This window comes from Spinacia oleracea, chromosome 2 (genome assembly GCF_020520425.1).
Source record: "Spinacia oleracea cultivar Varoflay chromosome 2, BTI_SOV_V1, whole genome shotgun sequence".
Classification (NCBI taxonomy): Eukaryota; Viridiplantae; Streptophyta; class Magnoliopsida; order Caryophyllales; family Amaranthaceae; genus Spinacia; species Spinacia oleracea.
In genome coordinates this window covers 92780991-92802707 of record NC_079488.1, presented here as the reverse complement: position 1 = coordinate 92802707, position 21717 = coordinate 92780991, and the positions used below count along the sequence as shown (strand labels likewise).

The window sequence follows — 21717 nt, the reverse complement described above, 5'->3', positions numbered from 1 at the left end:
CCTCCTCTTTTTGGTTAATTCCTAAAACCTTAAATTAATTTATATTTTAATTATATTTTATTAATTTAAATTTATGTTTCTTGAATTAAATTATTAATCTTTATAGTTAAATTATAATTTTCAGATTTGATATTGATATTGTAAATTAATTAATTTTAGTTTTGGATGATTAATATGTAAGTTAAGGTTTTAAATTACTTTAGTGATTTAATTCGTGTTTGTTGAATATAAATTACAAGTTATTATGATTAAAGTATACTTTCATATTTTATATTATGTTTAAGTAACAAATTTAATTTCCAAATTTATTAATTTGGTTAAATAAGTATTTTAAACTATTAAAGCATGAATTTTTAAGGTTTTATTATGTTTAAAATCACAATAGAATGATTATACCTATTAAAGTTATTATTTTTATGATCTTAAGGATGTTGAATATATTTTGAGCAAGTTTTGAACTATTTTATATTGCTGGAAATTTAAAAAGGAACGTTTGTTGGAGTTTATGGTAATTAGGGATCGTTAGGGAATTAATCACTATTTTAGGAAGTTAATTAATTAAGTTTCGATATTGGGGAATGTTCTAAATATGTTTAGGATGTGTTTAGAGTATGTTAGTGTTGCTGTAAATTATTAGGAATTGATTTGGGTACGTTTCTTGATTATTTTAGGCGGAGAATTCTCTTTAGGCGACTTTCGAAAGTGTTAAAGTGGCCTATCAGTTTGTTTACACAAGGTACGTACATACCTGTGTGCTTGGAATGTGTGCTAATTGATGAAACCATGTTGAATCTTGTTGTTGAACTTGGTTATGTTGATATTATTGTTGAACTTGGTGATGTTGATATTATGGACGAACTGGGTTATATTGAATGTGCATGTTTAATACTGTTGGACAAACTTATTGAACTTATTTTGCACTATAAGAACAGTAACATGTTAGTATGGATGTTTGATACAAACATGTTGGTTGGGAACACTAGATTATTCTATATGATTGGGTTGGATCAATTGGTTGTTGTTCCCTTTCTATCTTTTCACTACTTTATAAGGGCGGAGGACCTTGTTTAGTAAGTTGAAACTTTATGCCCATATACAGGGTTGCTCATGGTTAAAGGAAAGGTTGGTTAAGTTGGAATGAGTCTTGATTGATGCTTTTATGATCACTTACTTAATTCCAAGATAAAAACAGTTGTGAACAAATGTGAATTGTCTGTCTTATGTAATGGTTGAGTCATAACGGAATCTCAATTTGTAAATCATGTAAAGTGAAACTGAATAGCAATAGCTTTAGACTGTGCACGTCTGAAGTGACGGACAAACAGGAGTTGGGGTTCATGGTGGTAGCCCATGGCCTTTAATTCGGACCGGATTGATCACCGTGTCCTATTTTTATTTAAACGTTCCTCGATATCGCAGGTCACTGAGGTTACGGAGTCGCGCCCGTACCTCGTCTTCCTTAGTGAAGACTTCTGGATGGTCAACTCGGTCCATTGTCTATTTCAACTAGAATAATATTATTGCTAAAAGTCTAGCCTAGTCTAGTCTGGTCAAGTATGGTCGTCAAACTATCATGTTTTGTCTGCCCTTGTTTGTGTTCATTAGCATCATGTTAGGGTTGTTCGTTTAATAGAATCATGTTAGGATTATTATTGATTTAGTATGTAGTACTCAGCTTTGCTGATTACGTGCTTTTGCTTGTGCATGTTGATCATGGCTATGCCTTATTGATCCTGTGATGACCCAATCTTTGGTGAGCAGTCTCTAAGGATCAATAAGCATTGTCCATCTGCAGGTTTGAAGATGTTGCATCATTGGGATCGGGAATAGAGAGCTTGTATTTAGTTTTGATTTACTAAGTTGACTTGGGTTTGCTTAATTGGACTTTAAACTTGTCATACTATTTATATTTCCTTATTTTCGTTGGTTGATTTTTGGGACTAAACCTGTAATCGATTATTTATAAACCTAAAGTTAGTTTTATGTTTTCCGCTGCAAAATTCTGAATAAGCCGTTACGTTTTCACACGGGCGATAATGCCTTGATAATTCTCCACGTTTATATTAAAAGGTTATTTTAGAAAATTGAGAATTGTCGGGGTGTTACAGGCACGCAACAAAGAGTATGCATCTAAATTATGCTATATGATTATGTGTAAATAATATGTATTCCTGGCTAAATGGTTTTTCCGCATGATTTATGAATTGTCATATGTATCATAACCTAACAGTGGTATCACGAGCCTCTTATTATTTTCATAATCTAAATTGCATGAACATGGTTAAATATTACAAATTTGCAAGAATTAAAAGGGGTGATTAATTTTCGTAATTGTTAATTAATTGCAAATTGCGTTTATTTAATTATACGTACGCAGTTTTTCGGCAGTTTCTTCGTTACTCATCCGAATCGAGTGATTTTTGTGTCAATTCCGCATGTAAAAGGCATTCTAAAATTTTGACAAAAATAGTAGTTTTCCGCCGAACCCAGAATTCTCAAATTCGAAGCCTAACTATGACTTTTCGAAGGTTTTAGTTTTTCGAATGCAAAATTTCGTAAATTTAAGATGTTAAATTAAATATTTGCGATTCTTGTTGATAAATCTTGAATTTTTGATTGACCTACTATATATGTTTAACAAGTTTAATGCCTAGCCTTGTTAATTATGCAATCTAATTTGTAATTATGATTAATTAGTTGAAAATTAGAATAATTTAGAATTAATTTGATTTTCATAATTAATTATAATTTAATTAGAAACCTATGATTAAAAACCACCATAAAAATTGTAAATTTATGATAAATTTTAAATTTTTATGACCTAGGCTTGAATCCATGATAATCGGAAATCAATTGAATAATAAATTTTCGATTTTTCGCCCTAAAATTATGAAATTAATATTAATTTATTAATTTGTCATTAATTTTAAATATAAATTTTAAATTTTTATGCGATTCGTTCATATAACTTGCACGCACAAAGCAATGGACGCTTCGTGTTACCCTTAAGGGGTGTTGTATAGTGCGGGCATGCGACGACGAGCAAGGGAGCTCGTCGCCCGTGCGGCACGAATGCAATGAGCAAGGGCATGGTGCACGAGCACAAGGCAGCAGCCCTGCCTTGTGTCGTGGGCCACGAGCTATGGACGAATGGGCATGGGCGAGGGCAAGGCACGACAGTCGCGTGTAGGCAGCAAGCGAGCTGCGCCACAACGCGCACCGCCTCGCGCAAGCGCGCGCAGCCTCGCGCGCGGCGAGCGCAAGCTCGCGTGCCACGAGCGTTGCGCCCAGCGTCGATCGCGCGCAGCGAGCAATTGCTCGCGCACAGCGAGCGATGGCTCGCGCACAGCGAGCGATGGCTCGCGTGTATCGAGCGCTGGAGCGCGCGCAGCAAGCGCTGGCGAGCGCGCACAGCGAGCGATGGCTCGCGTGCATCGAGCGCTGGCGCGCGCGCAGCGAGCACCAACTTGTGCGATGGCTTGCGATGGGTAGATGCAGCAGCTATGCGACGAGCGCATGGGCTGCGCGCACATGGCCAGCGATGGCTGTGTGCGTGTGGCCCATGGGCGTGCGATGCGTAGGGTGTTTGCATTACGATTAGATCGTTTTGAATGTTTAATTTGAAATTTTCAGTTTACGTAATTTTAATTAATTTTAAAATTAATAATTTAAATTATTTTCTTGGATTTTAATTTTGAATATTGTAATTATAATAAATTTTATTTATTCTAATTATTTTACTAAAATTAAAATCATGAATTAATTTAAATACGACTGAAATTAAATTAAACTTTTTGGATTTAATTATAAATTTATATGAGCTTTAAATTTTAATTAAATTTGTATGTTTCCGGTTAGACTAGAAATACATTTTTATGTTTAAAATTAGTAAAGCATATGAATTTATTGGTTTAAGTGGGAGCCCTTTTTAGTCATAAACTCTTGATTAGGTCTACGAATCCTTAAGGTTAAAGCAACTTGATTAGAATTAATAAGGACTGAATAATTGGTAGATTATTGGTGCCCTTGATTAATTGCTGTAAATGTTTACGTGATGCATAATGTGTTTTACTAACCAGCTATGTGGGCCATTCATGATAATGAATGGGTGAATGGTATGTATTGTATATGTACTGTTTTGTAGGTTATGAAGTGACTAGTATGGCCCAAATAGGATAGAAAATATGGTCTGCGTACCATTAATTTGAATGTAATTGGTCTAAAGTACCAAAGTTGTTTTTCAATTCAAATATGGTCTGCGTACCATCAAATAGTTGTAATTAGTTTTAATTATAGCTTATCCTATTTGAAGAAAATGGTGCCTCCCACGGAGATTTTCAAGACGGACTTTGAAGTCAAAGCTTCAAGATGAAGTCGGGCCATACTAGATCACATTTATCTTATGCATGCTTTAAGTTATTTATTGCTTTAAATATGTCTTAATTATGCATAAGATTGTGGCTTGATTATGTTGCATGATTAAGGATTTTAGTTCACTTAAAATCTAACCAACATAGTAAGAGCCTTAAGTTCCAAACTTAAAAATTGAGTTAAAAGGTGCCATGCCAAAATATACACTTGCTTGGATATCCTTTACATCAATCTAGTAATAGTTTTCGCTCAGCGAGGTGTTACTTATTGGTCCTAAAGGGGCAAGGTACACAAATAATTGTGAGTACATGTTAGTTTTGGTGAAACTCAACGATATAAGTAAGGAGTCCTTTTATGTCGTGGCAAATTCGATAGGTTTACCTAATAAGTTCTTAGACGTACCTATCAACCAAGAATAGTTTCTAGACTATTAGCAAAAGGCTTTTGCTTACCTAAGATGTTTTAGGATTAAGTCGACAAACTGTGCTTAGTTCTTCAATGATTTTAGGATCTTGGAATCATTTTATTCACACCTGCCGGAACACATAACTTGAATAAAATGCTTAATAAACATTGAATTATGCATGTATGCTAGAATTTAAGTTTATTAAGAGAAACTGTGAATGGTTATTTATATGTTTATTCTTTTCAATTGTAGTTTTTAATATGGCAAACAACAATTCATTTAACATTCGATCAATTCTCGAAAAGGAGAAGTTGAACGGGAAAAACTTCCTTGACTGGCAAAGGAACTTGCAAATAGTTCTTATGCAGGAAGAAAAGGAGTATGTCCTAGATGAGGCGATGCCCGAAGCCGCAGGCGACGGGGTCACTCAGGCAGCCCTCAATCGTTGGATTGATGCCAACAAGGATGTGAAATGTCTAATGCTCGCCACCATGAGTGCGGATCTGCAGAAAACGTTCATCAACTCAGATGCTTTCACGATCATCAGTGAGTTGAAGAACATGTTCCAAGATCTGGCTTGAGTCGAAAGATTCGAGACTCATAGGCAAATTCTTGAGACCAAGCTTAAGAAGGGCGAGCCCGTAAGTCCACATGTTCTCAAAATGATTGGACTCATTGAAAATATGAGTCGGCTGGATCAGCAATTTTCTCAGGAAATGGCTATAGACACCATCCTCCATTCTCTTCATAGCGGGTATGATCAGTTCAAACTGAACTACAGTATGAATAGTCTGGACAAAACGCTCACTGAGCTTCACGGTATGCTGAAGACCGCTGAAAAGACGCTCAAAAGTGATAAGCAGGATGTGCTTATGGTGCGTGGGGGCAAGTTCAAGAAATCTGGAAAGAAGAGGAATGCTAAGAAAGGTGGCAACAAGGCCAGCCCAACTAAGCAAACTGGCGCCAAATCTGTAAAGAGGAAGGTCAGTCAACCCACTTCTGAATCCGAATGCTTCTACTGCAAGAAGAAGGGGCATTGGAAGAGAGATTGCTTGAAGCTAAAGGAAGATCAGAAGAACGGAACAGTCGTTCCATCTTCAGGTATTTTCGTTATAGACTGTATACTTGCTAAATCAGCTTCTTGAGTATTAGATACAGGTTGTGGCTCACACTTATGTTCCAATCCACAGGGACTAAGAAGAAGTAGAAAGTTAAGCAAGGGTGAAGTCGACCTACGAGTGGGAAATGGAGCACGGATTGCTGCATTAGCTGTAGGAACTTACTATTTGTCGTTGCCCTCCGGGCTAGTTTTGGAACTGGAAGAATGTTTCCATGTTCCAAGTCTTACTAAAAACATCATTTCAGTTTCTTGCTTAGATGCTAAGGGATTTTCCTTTTCAATAAAAGACAATAGTTGTTCGTTTTATTTTAAAGAGATGTTTTATGGATCTGCTAGATTAGTCAATGGACTTTATTTATTAGATCACGACAAACAAGTATATAACATAAATACCAAAAAGGCCAAAAAGGATGATTCAGATCTCACCTATCTGTGGCATTGTCGATTAGGCCATATAAACTTGAAACGCTTAGAAAGACTTCAAAAGGAAGGAATTCTAGAACCATTTGACTTAGAGGATTATGGTAAATGCGAATCATGTTTACTTGGCAAAATGACAAAGCAACCTTTCTCTAAAGTTGGAGAAAGAGAAAATGAACTATTGGGTTTAATCCATACAGATGTATGTGGACCAATGAGTACAAATGCTAGAGGTGGTTTCAGCTACTTTATCACTTTCACTGATGACTTCAGTAGATATGGTTATGTCTACCTAATGAAGCATAAGTCTGAATCCTTTGACAAATTCAAGGAATTTCAGAGTGAAGTAGAGAATCAATTAGGCAAGAAGATTAAAGCACTGCGGTCTGATAGAGGCGGTGAATATCTGAGCTATGAATTTGATGACCATCTGAAAGAATGTGGAATTCTATCAGAATTGACTCCTCCTGGAACACCACAATGGAACGGTGTGTCGGAACGGAGGAACAGAACCTTGCTAGACATGGTCAGGTCAATAATGGGTCAGGCCGAACTTCCATTAGAATTTTGGGGACATGCACTAAATACAGCTGCACTCACTATAAATAGAGCTCCGTCTAAAGGTGTCGAAAAGACTCCATATGAATTATGGTTTGGAAAGCCTCCAAATGTGTCTTTTCTTAAGATTTGGGGATGTGAAGTATACGTCAAACGATTAATTTCAGACAAACTTCATCCAAAATCTGACAAATGTATCCTTGTGGGCTATCCAAAGGAAACAAAGGGGTATTACTTCTACAATACATCTGAGAACAAGGTGTTTGTTGCTCGAGATGGTGTCTTTTTGGAGAAAGATCACATTTCCAAAATGACAAGTGGGAGAAAAGTAGACCTCGAAGAAATTCGAGTCGAACAACAAACTCTAGAGAATGCTCAAGATGACATTCAGGATGAAACTCAGAGATCTTTAGAAGAATCTGGTGAGAATCATGGTCAATCTAGAAATGTTACCCCGCGTAGATCGCAAAGATATAGATCTCAACCGGAAAGGTACTTAGGTATTTTGACGAACGAGAGCTATGACGTTCTATTACTTGAAAGTAATGAACCTGCGACTTACAAACAAGCTATGACGAGCCCTAGCTCCAAGCAATGGCAAGAAGCCATGCAATCTGAATTAGACTCCATGTCTGAAAACCAAGTATGGGATTTGGTCGATTTGCCAGATGGCTACCAAGCCATTGGAAGCAAATGGGTTTTCAAACTGAAAAAGGACAAGGATGGGAAACTTGAAGTTTTCAAAGCTAGATTGGTTGCAAAAGGTTACAGGCAAGTCCACGGTGTGGATTACGATGAAACCTTTTCACCAGTTGCAATGCTAAAGTCTATTCGGATAATGTTAGCAATCGCTGCATATTACGATTACGAAATATGGCAGATGGATGTCAAAACTCTTTTCTTAAACGGCGTTTTAACAGAAACTTTGTTTATGACACAGCCTGAAGGTTTTGAGGATCCAAAGAATGCTAAAAAGGTATGCAAGCTAAAAAAGTCAATCTACGGATTGAAGCAGGCATCCAGGAGCTGGAATATACGTTTTGATGAAGCAGTCAGTGACTTTGGTTTCATCAAGAACGCAGATGAATCTTGTGTATACAAGAAGGTCAGTGGGAGAAAAATTGCTTTCCTAGTATTATATGTCGACGACATATTACTTATCGGAAATGACATTCCTATGTTGAACTCTGTCAAGATTTGGCTCGGGAAATGTTTTTCGATGAAAGATCTAGGAGAAGCACAGTACATATTGGGCATCAAGATTTACAGAGATAGATCTAAAAAGATGATTGGACTTAGTCAAAGCACTTATATCAATAAGGTGCTTGATAGGTTCAAGATGGCGGACTCCAAGCGAGGCTACCTACCCATGTCTCATGGAATGACTCTAAGCAAGACTCAGTGCCCAAAAACACTTGATGAGCGTAGACGAATGAATGAGATTCCATATGCATCATTGATTGGTTCAATAATGTATGCTATGATATGTACACGCCCGGATGTTGCGTACGCACTCAGTGCTACGAGCAGATACCAGTCAGACCCAGGAGAGGCGCATTGGACTGCTGCCAAGAATATTCTGAAGTACCTGAAAAGGCACAAAGATGACTTCCTGGTCTATGGTGGAGATGATGAATTAATTGTTAAAGGCTATACGGACGCAAGTTTCCAAACCGACAAAGATGATTTCAGATCACAGTCTGGGTTTGTCTTCTGCCTCAACGGAGGAGCAGTAAGCTGGAAAAGTGCTAAGCAAAGCACCATTGCGGATTCTACAACTGAAGCGGAGTACATTGCTGCACATGAAGCAGCAAAGGAAGCTATATGGATAAGGAAGTTCATAGGTGAACTCGGTGTATTCCCCTCCATTAAAGGACCAATAGCCCTGTATTGTGATAATAACGGAGCTATTGCACAGGCAAAGGAGCCTAGACACCACCAGAGAGTCAAGCATGTACTTCGTAGATTTCACCTTCTACGAGAGTTCGTTGAAAGAAAAGAAGTCGAGATAAGCAAAATTGGTACTGATGACAACATATCAGATCCATTAACTAAACCTCTGCCGCAGGCGAAGCACAACTCGCACACTGCAGCTATGGGAATCAAGCATATTGGAGAATGGCTTTGATGTCTCTGTTTAATGTTTTAAAGTTTTAGAGTTTAAATCTTTGTAAAACATTATTGGTTAATCATTCACAATAAATGAAAAGAATTCATTTTTCCATTTAATTTGTGGTTTATTAAATGATGAGTCCCTTCAATTTGACGATATATTCAAGATAGACTGTCAGGACCAGTCCTGTGACTAAGAAATGTCTATCAAGTGAACTTGAATGTCAAAGGTTGAAAATGGTCCCTAGTCGGAGTTTTCTATAAAATTGGACGCATAGAAAACGTTAGACGATTAGAATGCAAGATGACTAGTAGTTTTGTTTCTTGAACTATGTGGACATGGCAATGTCATAATCATTTGCATAGATACTTACTTTGGGAAGACTAGTATCGGACAAGACCTATGAAACTTTACTATAAGAGATGAAAATCTGTCATAAGTAAATTTCATTAAAATTATTAGACACTAAATCCTCAATACCTGAGTGATTTGAGATTACTTGTTTGAGAACTGGTTGCTTTGACGTTGACCAACCGTCGCACCGTAAAAGGAGGCTATAAAGGCAACGCTCAGGTAATCACCTATCAAACGAAGTCTAATCTCAAGATCACAAGATTGGGATTGTCCTCCCATAAATCGGGATGAGATGCTTAAAAGTTGTACAAGGCCACTCGGAGAGCTAGAAACTGTGAAATGCATGGCCGTGCTCGGATGAATCATAGGCTATGATTATCTGTTTATTTGATCAGTTGAACTCTGAAACCGAGGAACACCTCTGGACATAATAAGGATGACAACTCTTACCTTATGTTCAAGAGCAAGCATCGAGAGACAAAGGAATTAGGAAATGCACACTTGTCCCTAAGGACAAGTGGGAGACTGAAGGAAATAATGCCCTTGGTCCAAGTATGCATTCAATGTTAAGTCTAATAAATGCGGTTCAGTATTAATTAACAAGTTAATAATTCAGTGAGATCAAGTGAGCTGAATGCCTAGCTAGAGGCCGCTTCAGTTCAAGTGGAATTAATGATATTAATCCACAGCTTACTCTTGACTGAACCCGTAGGGTCACACAAATAGTACGTAAACGGATCAAGTATTTAATGGCATTAAATACTCCATCTATGGATATTCGGAATCGACGGATCTTGGTTTCAGTGGGAGCTGAGATCGTCACAGGCAAGAAATGAATACTCCGGAAACGATGATATTGCCGGAAACGGAAATATGGATCGTATCGGAAATATAAATATTATCCAAGTCGTAGATGTTGCCGGAAACGGAAACATGGTACGTATCGGAAAATATTATCGGAAATGGAAATATTGCCAGAATCGGAAATATTGCCGGAAACGGAAATATTGTCAGAATCGGAAATATTATCGGAATCGGAAAATAATTCCGGAAACGGAAATATTAAATATTTGTTTGAAACGGAAATTGATTCCGGAATCGGAAATATTAAATATTGTTCGTATCGGAAATGAATTCCGGAATCGGGAATTTAATCGGAAGCGTATCGTACGAATTAGCATCGGACGAGGCCCGCTAGACGAAGGCCCAGCACGAAGCCAGGCCGTCGCCCAGCGAGCCAACGCGCACCATCGCACGCCAAGCCTCGACCAGGCCCAGCGCAAGGCCAGGCCCAGCCAAGGCCTTGGGCGCGCGCGCGAGAGCACAACAGTGGGCCGAGCGTTGTGCGCCTAGCGTGGGCCGCAAGGCTTGCGCGGGTGTACGGTGCTCGTGCAATGCTTGTGCGGGAATCCTGAAGCAATCGGGATTCGAAGTGTGATTAAATCCTAAAACTATTAGATAATGATTATTTAATTAGAGTCCTAGTAGGGTTATAATTAAATAAATTAGTATCCTAATAGGATTCCAAAACCCTTTCCATAACTCTATAAATAGGTGCCTAGGGTCACATATTTTCATAGATTATTCAAGTATTCAAAGTGAGTTTTTGAGAGAAAATTCAGACACATTTCTTGACTAAAAGTGCCGAAAATCTTTAGTACCTTAAGGGCGATTCTAGTTGGTCAATCTTAAGGCGGATCCGGACGTGCTGTGGACTATCTACGGAGGGACGACACTTGGAGTCCTAAAGACTTGTTCTTGTTCGGTTCGGGCGCAGCTAGGGAAGGCACGCAACAAAGAGTATGCATCTAAATTATGCTATATGATTATGTGTAAATAATATGTATTCCTGGCTAAATGGTTTTTCCGCATGATTTATGAATTGTCATATGTATCATAACCTAACAATCTGTTCTATTAAGTGGGTGGTACCGTGGTGGGGTTTGACTACTATGACGGGGGGTTCTGATGTATCGGTTTATGTTTCCTTGTTGGGGCTATCTCGGCCCATTTATATTTTCCCTTACCGAGTCATGCGTCAATACGGTTTAAGGCAGACTATCCCCTTTTCTGATACGGTACCACCTAAAGTAGCGGCCTTTTCACAAGCACGGGTTCAAGCGTGGGCTAAGTATTATGATGGTCTCCCGCGTTGGGCCGTAGCTACAAATGGCTTTGTGGGTCTTTCTGAAAACTACAAGTTATGGATGAGCTCCGATGATAAGGCCGTGAGGACCGAGGCTCGAAATGGGGAGCCGGCTGAGCTTTTGATACCTCGCATTCGGGTCAGATATGAGGGCCGTGATTCTGCCAATCCTCGCACCCATGGTATTAAGACTGTGAAAGCTCGTCCTGATCGAAAGCGAAAGGAAGTTCCTCCTCGTTCCAGTTCTAGGCCTAAAAAGGTGCCTAACTGAAGGGGCCTGCTGTTGTTAAAAGAAGTGCAGGCTCTCGTGGAGATCGTCGCCGGAATGATGTATGGGTTAGGAAGGCTCAGCCGCCTGTAGAAACAGTGGCTAGTCTAGTTGATGATAATAATTCTTCTCCCACCATTGTCTGTGCCCTTGAGGCTGAGCGGGCTATAACCGAGAATGTTTCTGAAGCCTTGGCGTCTTTGGAAGTTAGTGTACAGGAGCCGGTTCTTATGGAGATTGATATAGGGGCAGCGCAGAAGACTGTGGGGGTGGATCCTGCGAACATTTCCCTCTACAAGACTTTATTTGATGATCCGGAAGAACTAGAGTAGTGTAGTTCTTGCTAGGGTGTAGGTGCCCTTTATTTATTTCAGTTGTGTTTGTTTTTTCATTTCTTAGCACTTTGTTTTCCTTCTTATTATTTTTCAATAAAGGCGTATTTTATTTTTTCATTTTCATTTTTTGTTTCTCCTCTTTTTTATATTTTTATATGTCTAACACTTTTTGCACAATTTATATATGTTTTTTTTTATTGGACCTAATCCTTGGTAAGGATTGCCTACGTATCTTGTCAGAATCGGGTCGCGCGTAGTTCTAGCTAGAATAAATTCTAAGATGCCGGATTTTGATAGATATGCCCTGAGGTGGAAGCATATTACTTAACCGGTCAAATGAGTGAAGTATTATCATTATTTTTGTCTGCCGTTTTTTTTTGCCGTAAGTCGCGTAAAAAATGAAATTCGACTATTTTTTGTATGGCTATATTTTTTGGTGAGCCTATTTGGATACGTGTTGTACCCCCCAAGTGTTAGTTATTTTTCCGTTATGTGCGGATAAAATGACGAGCACTTCTAAAAAATTTAGGCAGGCAGAGAGTTTCAACGCCCAGGCTGGGGCGTCAAAGATTTCGGCGCCCAGTCCTGGGCGCTGAAAATGATTTCTGGCGGTCGTTTTTGACGCTTTGCTTCACGTGTTCTTGCATTTATTTTTATTTTCTTCGTTTTAGTGCTTTGCTTTTTACTTGTATAAAAATTGATTTTGAGGCTATTTCGGAGACTTTTTTTGACTGTTAGCATGAGACACATTTTTGTCCGGATTAATTTTTTTCTATTCGTGACTCGAAACGGCTTTGAAAATGGAGTTAGGGTGCGGGAGTTATGAAGATCTTTGTGTAGGCTTTTGGGTGGTTTTGAGGTGCGTGTCGTTTTTGAAGGGTATGGTGGGGTTACATTTTATTAATTCCCTTTTTAAGCAACATTTGCATTTGTTTTGGATTTTGATTTCCTTTGATTTCTTTGGGTTGCATGGATTGACTTTTATGATGACACTGGTTGACTTTTATGTTTTGGGGATATGAAGGGGATGGTACGGTTTATTTTGTGGATTTCGAGAATTGATTCCCATGGCACGATTTCAAGACCGAGTGGGTCTCGTTTATTGGGCCTAGAGTGGGCCGCCTCTTTATTTTTGTATTTTACAAGTGCATTTGGTGCTTACTTAGTGTTAGAATAAAATTTTAGAAGAAATATTACGCCTTTATTAATTTGGAAAGTAAGGGAAACACACTGAAATAAAATTGACCTATGTTCTAAGGGGTCTTAGGACCATCTAAAGTCTTTATTATTATTTTTTACCAATCTAAAGAACTACTGGGCGCTTTTACTAAGGTGCTCTATGTGGCTCAAGCCTTGGGTTTAGTCTCGTAAAACTTTGGTCCTTCACCGGTACTCATCTTGAATTCTATTCCTTTTGCATTGACCCACTGATATGTCTTCACCCATCCGTTCTCGATCTCTTCTAGTGTTGATGCAGGAGCGATTCACTACTACAAAAGCTGGAATAAGAAACGCTGAATAGAGAACGCTTAAGTTTGCTAAGCGTTTTATAGAAGTATAGAGAACGCATTTCAATTATAACAGTTATGTGAAGGAAAGAATAGAGTACGGCTACCTTTCTCAACCGTCATGTATTTTTTATTATATTAAAAATAATTAATTAAAGTTAAATTTTTTTAGTAAAACATAAAACTGTGTACAAGATAGGCGTTTTTTATTCTTTTACAAAATATTTTACAATAAAAAAATAAACCTTAATATACGAATATTTGCTATATGACGCTCATCCTAAAAAAAAAAATAAGAGTTTTAATACCCAATTAAAGGGCAAAATCCCTAAAACTAACAGAGTGACTTCCAAAAAAAACCAAAATTTCCTTCAATACTCCCGCAAAACTAAAGTGGAACAACCTTCCGACGCAGATCTGCACCGCCGCTCCATTGCACCGCCTTCCGATTGCTTCCTAGCCTTCGTTGAACGCCGTCTGTACCACCGTTGCCTTCAATTCCGATATCGGTATGCTTAATGTTGTTTTACCTATTATTTTGCAACTAATAATTTAGGGATTTGAATTTTTTTTTTATCAAATTGGAATATTTGAATAAGGAATTCTAGTTTGTAATTGCCATAAAATAAGCTAGGAATTCTTGTTGTAAAGATAGATATACGTATAAAAATTTAGGTCGGATTAATTTTGTCAATTATTTGCCTCTTAATGAATACATGTGTGGAATATCGAATTACTAATGTAGGCAGAATTAATGCCGAATGAATTTGTTGAATTCAATCCAAATAAATTGATTTTCCTTTAGATGTATTATTTAGGTCAAACTAAATTGAAATTAGTTTGGGAAATAAGCCATGGTTGACAATGTAACTGTAATTTGCAGGTTGTGATGTTTATCAGATGATCTGCAGTTGGGTTTTTTGTCCTGCAGATATGTTGGTGTTGTCATGTTGTCTGCCTTATATGTTGCAGTCTAGTTAAATTAGGAGGGGGCGTGCACCAAATTAGCCGTAGCTGAGTTCTTACCATTACGGTTTCCATGAGGATGGTTTGAAGGTACACATTTCTGCTTATTCTATTCTAGAATCCAGAATATTAACACAATATAGTATGTAAATTCTAGTGTAAGTTCTAAGTTTAATCTTTCTCGTTTTCTTAGTTAATATTTGTTAAACTCTTATGCAGATCTTTCTTTCAAACCTATATTATCCTTCCATGTCAATGGAAGATAAAAAGAGGTTTTGTTCTTTCGCACTTGATTGTGTCACCAGGCCTACGTGTTTTTGTAATTAGCTGGACCTCTATACTGAAGTGTTCTTGTTTGCCTTTTTTCTTTTGCATATATGTAATCAATAATGCGTGCAGCAGACCAAATAGAAGGGCACTGCTTCCCATTGAGCCTTTCTGATGGCCCTAGCTATGAAATTCAACCCTAGAGAATATGATTTGTCGCAAGTAAGTATCTTGGAATTGCTTGATAATAAATGACTTGTCTTAGGAATTCAGATTTTGTTGCAAACTTGTCAAGGTCAATGAAGATAATAAGGTATAAGAACGTTTTTTTGGGCCTTATATTCCTTCAGAAAACTTCACTGCAAATAACTGTACTAAATTACTGATGCCTTGGTGGATGTCTGCGTCTTGAAAATCAAATCACTTTGATTCTGGTTGTGTTGTGGATGCACTTTGTTGATTGAATGTACTGCCTGTAATCGACTTGTAATCGACTGCTATTCAGGCATCCTAACCTCTGCAATATAGTGCCTCTGTCATTACCTATCCCCTTCCTAGATGTTGTTGTCCTCTAAATTGCTCTTGTGTTAAAATCAATCCACCAATACTTGATAAATAAGAAATCTTTGAAACAATACTTTTATGTGTAGTTTTCATCCTCTGGAATGCCTTGAACTACAATATCAGTAAAAGTTTCTTCTTCCATTTCGTACATCACCAACTTTTTTTCATCGGTATCCTTCTCATCCATCACTTTTTTGTTACATTCATTGGTTTTTGTATGATTGATTTCGTTACTTTCATCGAATTTCTATTTTCCCTACTACGATGTTCATGAGTTGTAGATTGAGAAGCCTTATGAGAATTAGCACAATCTGCTATAATTTTTTTTTGTCGGTATACGAAATCAATGAATGGGTTTTATGTGGGACTATGTTGAATTGGGGAAGGGGTGTGAGATTAATTTACTTTAAGGAATACACCTTACACACATTCTTTTCCTTTAGAAGATCAGGCGATCAAACCATAGTTTTAGAGCTTATTCTAGCTATTGGGTACAAGAAAGTCTCTTTTCAAACTTGTGTTTGGTTAGCAAACAGAGAAAACCCAATCTTAGACAAGCAATCTAGTGAGCTTAAACTTTAAATTTGTAATTTGGTCCGTTTTCCATTGAATCTGTCGAGGCAGGTTAAGTGCTCCCATATTCAGGGTACTGTTTGTTTCCTCAAAATCTGTTTATAAGTTCATTTAGAATTATGCATACTGTTCGTGCTAGAGCTTTTGGACCTGGTAAAAGTTACAACCTTGTTGCACCTTCTATTAGCAAAAACAAAAGAGATTACAAGTGTCACGATCTGTCTCTACAATCAGTGAAGAGCAAGGAGTCACGATCTGTCTATACAATTATACATGCTCAGTCAGTGATGTAGATCTCCTTACTTCCTGATCTTGTTAGAAGCTAAGTTATGAGATTTTTTTTGTAATCTTATTATCTAAGATAGTATTGTAGATGACTTAAAGCTGTGTATTACTAAAGCTAGGGAGGATTTCTGGTATGCTGTTGCCAGCAAATCTGCAGTGAAGCTTTGTTTTGCTTCTAAAACCTTGAGTTTCCAAAACCTTTCTTGCCTGCAGACATTAGCACATCCCCAACAGAATCCCTCACAACCATCCCATATCCCGTAGCATTTGTAGCTGTTGCAGCGTCAGTATTGAGTTTAAATAAACCAGTACGTAGTTGGGGCTGTCCATGTATGAGCTTCACTGTGGGAAGGTGTAGCACATCCGTCTCGCTCTTTTGCAGCTTCAAACTCGCCCAGGAGGTTCATCAGCCTATTACAAGCCAACACCAAATCAACTCTCTTCCTCTCAAACACCCACACACACCCATAAACACCAAAATGTTGGCTTAATTAAGAGTTCATGGAACTGTGAGGTCCTAATTAAACCTTGACATCAAAAAAATTTAGCTTAAATTTAGGTGACCATTATATCTTTTAGAGCATGGTTATGAATTACTAGTAGCTTTTCTTTTCTAAATACTTAGCGCCTTAAGCTAGAGCCTTTTCATTAGATGGAAAGGCTTCTGGTCCTTTCTGTATTTATATGTTTTGTTATGTTTTTTGACTATTCTTTAACCAGTTGTATACTAACTCTTCTTGGAATTCTATGAAAATTAATCAGTACAATAAATTTGTATCTTTTTTTCTTCCCAATCTAGTTTGGCTCATTTTGTAATATTCATTTATCATATATTCCCATAATATGCCTCTATATTCTGTCCCATTGTCTTCAGGTGTGAAACAACGCCTGTATTTGATGTACAGTAACTGGCATATTAGGGAAATGTGTATCTCATGGAGTCATAAGTGTCGTAGGAAAGTTAAACGCCTTGAATTTAATTTGAATGCATCCCATACCGAGCCTATGGCCTTTGTAGCATATAGAGGAAGGTTTAATGACAAGTTCAATGAGAGAAATATACTCTCATCACTTACTGGTTCTGTTGCTTGCTGCATGTTCTTTGTTAAATACTATTTCTTCTTGCCATCATGTTCATTTCTTACTCTTACATTTTAACTTGTCTTGTAGTATTTTACCAAAGCTCCCACGTATTCTCAAACTGCTATTGACGAGCTAAGGGAGAGGTGGATCTCATACGTTACCGAATATCACTAACCAAATAACGATGAAGATCAAGATGGTGATGACGATGACGATGATCTAGTGTGACTTAAGTTAGCTCAAGGAGATGGTTACCTCAGTTCAGTCCTGCATTTTCGATGTTGCTGCAGAATTGCTCTTGGTGCAGACGTTGCTGTTGCTACAGAATCTGTTACTGCTGTTGCTGTTTTTTTTGTTTTTTTTTTGTTTTTTTAATAGTGATATTGGTTTTTTTTTGCCGTACCTTGTGTAGACCATTTATATTTCACCAATGAATAATAGGATTTTTTATTGAATGAATAATATTATTTTGTTATTAAATGAAAGGATTTTTGGAAAGATTGTGTGGATATCATTTTTATTTTATCTTTTTAGATTTGGTTTACATACTAGAATCGTAATATCCTATTTTAGAGATGCGTGCTATTTTAAATAATATTAAAAAAAAGGGTAGAATATAGTACGCCTATGTACCGAAGATGTTCTGTATCTCAATATTTAACAGGAAGAATAGAGGACGGTTATGTACGGAAGGCGCGCTTTTTTATAGAGTATAGGAGACGGTTATGTACGTTAACCGTTCTATATTCCTTCTTCATTTTCTGGTTTTAGGAAGGGAATAGAGGACGCTTATCTCTTATCACTGTACTTTATAACTAGGTATATAAAACACTTCTTTTACCCGTTTTATAAACTTTATAGCGCGCTGAGTTGGAGAACGCCTCTAAGGCGTCCTATAAAGTGTATTTCAACAGTACTCTATGCCCTTTTTTGTAGTAGTGATTAACCGGGTTGGATCGAAACCTTCATCTTGTAGAGCTAGGGTAGTAATCACAGTCTCGTCCTCCATAGGCCTCGATTCGTTAAACAATGTCCATAAAGCTTGGTTGTCCAATATTTCAGCTGTTTTAGTCTTGGTGAGGTGGGGTGCCTCATCCAAGGTGTGGCAGTCATGGAAGATTTCAAATCCTGGTTTTAGCAAGCCATCCTGAACGAAGGGTTCAGGGAAATCACAGCATGGGTGTCCTTCTCCTTCCCGAACGAACATCCCGTTAAGGGTTCTTTGATACGGGGGAAGGAGGGTGGTTTGTTTGGCCTTGTTAAGGCGTAGCCCAGACAGGCGGTCAGCAATATCTTCCTCCGTTGGTTCATAGCCTAAGCCAAAGGGAGTAGATTTGTTGGGTAAAGGATGGAATGTGCATTCCTTCTTCCTTATGCCCAATGGGGTTCCAGGGAAATAACCTTGAGCTAACAGCATTCTAGGGATGACTCGGGATGCGTGCGGGTCTAGGAATGCTGGATCATAATCTTCGATGAACTAGATTTCTTCTTCCATTTGAAACCCATAAAGGTCGTCTGCAGTTTCGGCCGTTCCAACCAAAGTACAACTGACGTCGAGAGGAGGGGCGCGAATTTCTAGTACTACCCCGTTATGGTTAAGTTTAACCATTTGGTGCAAGGTAGAAGCCACACCTCCTAAGTCATGGAGCCAAGGTCGCCCCAAGAGGAGGTTGAAAGTGGGCTTGATGTCGATTATTTGAAACTCCGTGGTGCATGCCACAGGCCCGGTTTGTATGGTAAGGTTGATTTTTCCCAACACAGGCCTTCGGGAGTTATCATAAGCTCGTACCCCTTGCGTGGAGGTTTGGAAGTCATCGTTTCCTAGCCCCAAGCAATGGACGGTTCGCAATGGGGATGTTTTGTCCTTTGCATCCAACTACTAGATAGAGGGCTTTATTGTGAGCACCCCCCTCTTTGGGCAAGTCTTTGTCAGTGAAAACTATGACCTTTTCTCCGGTATCTCTCGTGACGTGGTTAACCAATGAGTCAGGTGTGATATCTGTAGGTACTGAGATGAGGTCGAGTGAGCGAATAAGCTTTTCGCGATGTTCCTTTGAAGTACACATGAGATCCCAGATGGTAATTTCGGCTTTGGTTCTTTTTAGTTGTTTCAAGAGAGGATTTTCAATGACTTCCGCGACGGTGGCGTGCCGTCCATTCTCAGGAGTTTGCCTAACTGGGATATCGTCCATAGGAGGTGGGCGAATATCCGGTTGGTATATCCTTCCGGATCGGGTGAGGTTGTCGACCTCGGGCTCCTGAGGGGTGGTGTCAATGTGAGAATACCCGGGCCAAGTTTCAGTAAAGAGGTCCTGGCCCGACACTTGAGATAGGTAAATATCTTCAGCATCATCATCCCACACACCGCACACTTCTCTCTCGATTCGATCCATAGGGACCACAGCGAGTGGTGCACCTTGAGGCGTAATGTACACTGTAGGGTCGAAGTTCTCATTTTCTGGTTGGTCGAGAGAGATGTGACAAGAGCCGAGTGGGCTCTTGTTGTTGTTGGGTTTGCCAACGTTAGGGAGAGGTATCACTTCATCCTCTATCATGTCCTAGATTGTATTTTTTAGGTTCCAGCAGTTTTCGGTGTCATGCCCATTTCCTTGATGGAACTTGCAATAAGTACCTTCGACCCAATATTTTCTCTTGACAGGAGGGTCACGGGTGGGGCCTATAGGTCTCAACTTTCCTTGATTGGTTAGTCTTTCGAAGGCTTGCACCAAAGTCGACCCGAGTGGGGCAAACTTTTGGTCTCGGACCCATCTTCCAGGGCTTCTTCGGGCGGGAGTCTCCTCTACGGCATGGACTTCTTGGGCTTGGGATGTGTTGCCCCTGTTGTAGGTGTTTCTTTTGTATGCGGGTTTACTTTGTATTGTTTTTGCGAGATCATCCTCGATCTTTATTCCCACATCATAAAATCTTTTGAAAGTGTCAAGTCCCAGGTACCTAAGGTGTTGTCTGTAAGCCGGGTCCAGGTTGTCAATGAATTTTTGGACCAATTCTGTTTCGGGAGGCCTATTGATTAGTTGGGCCGCCTGGTCCCTCCATCTAGCAAAGTAGGTTGTGAAACCTTCATTTTTCTTTTGGAAGAGAACTTCCAGCTCGCGCATGGTGACTTGAAAATCCATGTTCGACGAGTATTGCTTGATGAAGACATTGACAAAGTCTTCCCAAGTGGGGAAGAGCTTAGGGTCCTGATGATAGTACCATTTGAGCGGCACAGGTTCCAAGGACAAAGGAAAGGCAGGTAAATACATGGACTTGTCCACGCCTTTCAAGTTCATGGCATTCACAAAGCTCAATAGATGATCACGGGGATTGTCCGTGGCTTTAAACTTTTTGGTAAGTCAGATGAACTAAACTTTTCTGGTAGTTTGCCAGGGAAAGGTTCAGGATCGAGGGAGAAGTACTTGCTCCCCATGGTTTGCTGTAGGATCATTTTTTCAATCCTCTTCTCGTTATCGAGGTCATTTTTGGCTTGTGCAGCCGCTAAGGCTTCGTTTTCCATTTTCAATTGGCCCATGAGTTGGGTCATTTGAGCCATCTGGTCTCGCAATTCTTCGATGGACATGTTTGAGGGTGCGAATCGAGGTTGGGGAAGCGGAGATCCTTGAAATGAGGGATGACGGACGGAGCTTGGAGTCACTAAACCTGGTGTTGGCGATGTATCTTCGAGACGTACTAACCTTTGATTTCCCGATCGGCACCAAGTGGCAGGACCAGTCCTATGCATAAGATAAGCTAAAGTTTAGGCCCCAAAGTTTCAAGCATTACTTAGTCTAGACTTTGACTCTCTCTATTGGTTTTTCGCTCTTTCTTTTGTTGGTACAATTTTAGTTCTTTCTTTTGGTCATTCTTTGGATTTTTGAAACACTTGCCCGTGTGGCATTCATAGTTATTAGCATGTTCGGTTTCGGTGCCGAGCATTGTCGTCGTAGGAGGCCTAACAACGACACAAAGAGTTATTTTTTTATTTTTTTTAAGTCGCTTCTAGAATCGAGTGCTTCTTCTTACGCTCTCGTAGCAATTTTTTTTACGAACGTTTTTTTTGTGCTACGTATTTTTCCTTTTGCGCGGGCACCGAGGCTGCTGCGCCTGACCAGAAGGCCAAGCAGCAACATCAGCGCCCAGCGTAGGGCGTGAGAAATTCTGGCGCCCAGCCAGGGGCGTTGAAAATGCGTCCCTGGCTGGTTCTCGTTTTCTGTTTGCGTCTACTTTTGTTTATGTGACTTCGATTTCGCGTGCTTGCCTAATAACGTCCTTTACGCGTCGCGCAGCGTTTGTGGGATTCGTTACAGGCCGTCCCGAGCGTCGCTTATTTTTGTGGCGATCGTTCGGGTTTGCGGAACACGTATTTCGGTATAACTCTTTGGC

General features: G+C 39.1%; 1 long non-coding RNA gene across 2 annotated transcripts; it reads left to right on the top strand.

The window, feature by feature from the left end:
• Nucleotides 1–13890: 13890 nt before the first annotated feature.
• On the top strand, nt 13891–17825 carry LOC110776738 (uncharacterized). 2 transcript variants are annotated; one of them, XR_008928285.1, is made up of 5 exons: nt 13892–14108; nt 14483–14655; nt 14785–14837; nt 14965–15054; nt 17425–17825. It is a non-coding gene; the product is annotated as an uncharacterized lncRNA (long non-coding RNA). The 2 variants fall into 2 exon arrangements; XR_008928284.1 differs by having other exon boundaries at nt 13891–14108; nt 14785–15054.
• The last annotated feature ends 3892 nt before the right edge of the window (nt 17826–21717 follow it).